General features: G+C 42.9%; 1 pseudogene; it reads left to right on the top strand.

The window, feature by feature from the left end:
* Window positions 1-519: 519 nt before the first annotated feature.
* Window positions 520-588, top strand: LOC114676561 (U7 small nuclear RNA; annotated as a pseudogene).
* Window positions 589-5,365: the final 4,777 nt, after the last annotated feature.

Below are 5,365 nucleotides of genomic sequence, written 5' to 3'. Positions count from 1 at the left end.
GGTGGAAGGAATATCCCCTACTTCTTAGGAAAATTTATTTATGACCTGGTCTGGTAGTATTCCCTACTTCTTGGGAAGATTTACTCATGACCTTCCATAGCAGGGTGGAGTTGGGGTTTTGGTTGCTGCCATGCTTCTTCCTTTCCAGTGTCTCTTCTGCTTATCCGAGGTAATGCAAAAACTTTAAACTGATACCTGTTGGTGTAATGGGAGTGCCTTTAATTTATATCAACCTTCCAACTACCTTAATGTTTGGTTTTTGCTAGTCAATTCCATGCACATCTTATCCTCAAATGCTCTAATATGTGTAGACCTAACTGTCCTATTGTGAATCCCCTGTCTATTAGATACCCAGAGGCATGATCCAGCCAGGTCATTCAAGAGTGGCTCAGCAATCAGCAGAGAGGATGTGTCAAAGGGATGGTCAAGTCCCTGGTTCCACCTCCAGGGTCAGCAACAAGGAAGGTGTCTGATCAGAGAGAAAGAGTCAGAAAAGCAAGAAGCAAATGTATTATAATAAAATGTTACAGCTCTTTTAGAATTTATCTAGCAGGTTTTCTGGTTACTATAAGAGAAGGGGGAACCACCGCGGATTTGGAATATAGTAAGATGGGGATATATTTATTCTCTTAGTAGCTGGTGCAAAGATTCCTCTTTGGGGGAAAGGTGTCTTTGTAAAATTACTTCAGGGGCAAACATGGGGAAGACTGTAAACATTGTGTTTGGGTGCAGAAGTCCTTAAACTTTAGCATGCAGCAGAAACCCTGGGAGTTGCTAAAACTCAGATGTGCTGGTCAGCTCACCTTCAGAATTTCTCACTCAGAAGACCTGGGGTAGAGCTTGAGAGTTTGAATTTCTAACACACTCCTGGGTGGTGATAATGTTGCAGGTTCAGAAACCACATTTTGAGAACTACTGACTTTCAAAAAAGAAGACACTACCTGAATAACTGAAGAGAAGAATCTAGGGTTGCACTTGTATTAGCCCATTCTCACGCTGCCATAAGGACATGCCTGAGACTGGGTAATTTATAAAGGAAAGAGGTTTAATTAACTAACAGTTCCACATGGCTGGAAACTTATGATCGTGGTGGAAGAGGAAGTAAACATGTCCTTCTTCACATGATGGCAGGAAGGAGAAGTGCCAAGAAAAAGGGGGAAAATCTCCTTATAAAACCATTAGATCTTGTGAAAACTCACTGTCATGAGAACAGCAGCATAGGGGTAATTGCCCCCATGATTCAATTACCTCCCACAATGTCCCTCCCATGACACATGGGGATTTGGGGGAACTATAATTCAAGATGAGATTTGGGTGGGGACACAGCCAAACCATATCATTCTACTCCTGGCCCCTCCCAGATAACTTGTCCTTACATTTCAAAACACAATCATGCCTTCCCAACAGTCCCCCAAAGTCTTTTTTTATTTTAATTTTTGAGACAGTGGGGACTCTCTGTGGGGGCTCCAACCCCACATTTCTTTTCTGCACTGCCCGAGCAGAGGTTCTCCATGAGGGCTCCACCTCTGCAGCAGACTTCTGCCTAAACATGCAGGCATTCCTATACATCCTCTGAAATCTAGGTGGAGGTTCCCAAACTGCAGTTCTTGTCTTCTGCACACCCACAGGCCAAACACCACATGGAAGCTGCCAAGGTGTGGGGCTTGCATCCTCTGAAGCAATGGCCTGAGCTGTACATTGGCACCTTTTAGCCAAAGCTAGAGCTGAAGCAGCTGGGAGGCAGGGCACCATGCCTCGAGGCTGCACAGAGCAGGGGGCCCTGGGCCCTGGGAAACCATTTTTCCCTCCTAAGCCTCAAGGCCTGTGATGGGAGGGGCTGCCACAAGTGTCTCTGACATGCCCTAAAGACATTTTCCCCGTTGCCTTGGTGATTAACATTTGGCTTCTTATTACTTATGCAAACTTCTGCAGCTGGCCTGAATTTCTCCCCAGAAAATGGGGTTTTCTTTACTATCTCATCATTAAGCTGCAAATTTTTCCAACTTTTATGCTCTGCTTCCTCTTGAATGCTTTGCCACTTAGAAATTTTTTTCTGCCAGATACCCTAAATCATCTCTCTCAAGTTCAAAGTTCCACAGATCTCTAGGGAAGAGGCAAAAAGCCACCAGTCTCTTTGCTAAAGCATAACAAGAGTCACCTTTGCTCCAGTTCCCAGCAAGTTCCTCATCTCCATCTGAAACCACCTCAGCCTGGACTTCGTTGTCCGTATCACTATCAGCATTTTGGCCAAAGTCATTCCACAAGTCTCTAGGAAGTTCCAAATTTTCCCACACTTTCCTGTCTTCTTCTGAGTCCTCCAGACTGTTCCAATCTCTGCCTGTTTCATAGTTCCAACATCGCTTCCACATTTTCTAGTGTCTTTACAGCAGCACCCCACTCTCTGCAGTACCAGTTTACCATATTAGTCTGTTCTCACAATGCTATAAGGACATTCCCGAGATGATAATTTATAAAGGAAAGAGGTTTAATTGATTCACAGTTCTGCATGGCTGGGGAGGCCTCGGAAAACTTACAATCATGGTGGAAGGGGAAGCAAACACATCTTTCTTCACATGATGGCAAGAAGAAGAAATGCCAAGCCAAAGGGGGAAAAGCCCTTTATAAACCTATCAGATCTCATGAGAACTCACTCACTATCACAAGAACAGCATAGGGGTAACCACCGCATGATTCAATTACCTCCCATCAGGTCCGTCCCATGACATGTGGGAATTATGGAAACTGCAACTCAAGATGAGATTTGGATGGAGACACAGCCAAACCATATCAGGGGAAGAGGATTCAGAAGGGAAGGAGAAAAAAGGGAGGTCACAGACCTGGTGGCAGGCAGGCTGAATACCATGTGAGGCAATCCTCCAAACTTTGAATATAACATTCTTGGGGTGAAGAGATTTCTTGTGGGAACTGGAAATGGGGTTGAGCTCTGCATTCTGAGATGACAGGAGGGTGAAACAGACATCATCCATGGGGCCAAGGAGACTTAAAATGAAATCCATGAACATTTTCAGAAATCTTAGTGGAACACTTGAAAATTTTCCCAGGTGGTGAAAATTGAGAATGGTGGGCAGTTTAAAGAAAAATCAATGGATAAGTTGGGGTTTGTGTACCTCAGCTGACCTCTACATTGCATGTGATCTAGGAGGAAGTATTTGTGGAAGAGAAAGAAAGGTTCTGGGAAAAGAAAACATTATACAGTATACATTCCTGAGGAAACCCAGTGTTTGAAATTCATCAGATGTTAGCAACACACAGAAAACCTGGGGAAGACAGAAGCTCCTCAATAGGAAAATATTCAAAGGCATTTTTTTTTTTTTTTGAGACAGAGTCTTACTCTGTCGCCAAGCCAGAGTGCAGTGGCACAACCTTGGTTCACTGCAAACTCTGCCTCCTGGGTTCAAGTGATTCTCCTGCCTCAGCCTGCCAAGTAGCTGGGACTACCGTTGCATGCCACCACGCCCAGCTAATTTTTTGTATTTTTAGTAGAAACGGGACTTCACCATATTGGCCAGGATAGTCTCGATCTCTTGACCTTGTGATCTGCCTGCCTTGGCCTCCCAAATTGCTGGGATTACAGGCATGAGCTACCGTGCTCGGCCTCAAATGGCTTTTAATAAGCCCATTTGTTCATTACTAAGTCCACGTGTTCATTAAGTTCAACAAGACAAGACTATGCAAGTATCCACTAACTTCATCCATTGGCAATTGGGAGAAACAGTGAGGTTTTTACTGTAGTGTAACATTTCCATATATACCCACTTATGAAAGATTGTAAGTAGAGTAAATTTCTATACATACCACACTGTTTTGGTTTTTTATTTATTTATTTATTTATTTATTTATTTATTTATTTTTTGAGACGAAGTCTTGCTCTGTCACCCAGGCTGGAGTGCAGTGGCGTGATCTCGGCTCACTGCAACTTCTGCCTCCCAGGTTCAAGCGATTCTCCTGCATCAGCCTCCCAAGTCACTGGGATTACAGGCACGTGCCACCATGCCCAGCTAATTTCTGTATTTTTAGTAGAGATGGGGTTTCACCATGTCGGCCAGGATGGTCTCGATCTCCTGACCTCGTGATCCACCTGCCTCAGCCTCCCAAAGTGCTGGGATTACAGGCGTGAGCCGCATGCCTGGCCATACCACACTGTTAACAGTGCTGAATGGGGTAATTACATTTTTCACTTTCTTCATTTCTGTACGGATGATTTTTTTTAAACAGGGAGTTTCATTACTTTTGTAATCAAAATATTTTTAGAAAGCAGATTTTTCTTTCCTTCCTTCCTTCCTCTCTTTTTTTTTTTTTTTAGACAGGGTGTCACTCTGTCACCCATGCTGGAGTACAGTGGAATGATCACAGCTCATTGCAGCCTTGACCTCCCGGGCTCAGCTGATTCTCCCACCTTAGCCTCCTGGGTAGTTGGGACTACAGGAATGTGCCACCACACCTGGCTAACTTTTGTAATTTTATAGAGGCATAATTTCACCATGTTGCCTAGGCTGGTCTCAAACTCCAATTACATATGTGAGTCACCATGCCCGACTAAAAGCAGATTTTATTTCCTATTCTAGTTTTCAACTGTTTCATGAACCTAGAGATTTTTTTTTCACTTGAAAAGGGGAAAAGGATAAAACAGCTTTATCATAAAGAAAAAATGGAAACAAAAATAAACTTTACTGTATTGACACTTAGCAGATAGAGATGATCACCTTATAAATGCGCATTTGAAACTGAACTGATCTGTCTTGTAATGAGTTTAACAAGCTTCCAACAGAAACTTGTGATGGATGTGGCTGTGTGGGTATATAGACTTCCCTTCTTGATGGTGGTTTAGCTCCACAACCCACATATGGACTTCAGGTCATTGGAACACAGGGCAGGATTGACAGGGTGAAGAAGACAGGATCACAAGACCTGGGCCTAATCACAGGGATGAGGTGCTAGAGTGAGAACAAAGGAAAAAAATTGACTTAAAGATAAGATCCTAAATTTGAGTTCTCTTTAAATTCTCCAAGACTTGGAGGAGGATTGGTAAGATATCTTGTTAGACATTGCCATAGTCTGCCCCAAAAAGGTTTGCATTCCCATCAGCAGTGTATAAATGAGACTGCCCATTTCCCCAGACCTCAGGATGTGTTGTCATAATTTTTAATTTGCAATTTTCATCAATACTATAGGTAAGAAATGGTACCCAGAATGATGTAAGTATGAGTAGAATGTAAGTATGAGTGAGTTTGGGTGTCTTTTTATATGTTTAAGGGCCATTTTTGTATCTTTTGTGTGAATTGCCTGTTCTTTTCCCAGTTTTTAAAATGAGATTTGTGGTTCTTTGTTCCTCAGTTTTTAAGAG

Source organism: Macaca mulatta, chromosome 2, assembly GCF_049350105.2.
Source record: "Macaca mulatta isolate MMU2019108-1 chromosome 2, T2T-MMU8v2.0, whole genome shotgun sequence".
Classification (NCBI taxonomy): Eukaryota; Metazoa; Chordata; class Mammalia; order Primates; family Cercopithecidae; genus Macaca; species Macaca mulatta.
The sequence above is the reverse complement of the archived record's forward strand: the minus strand, read 5'-3'. Positions and strand labels throughout refer to the sequence as shown.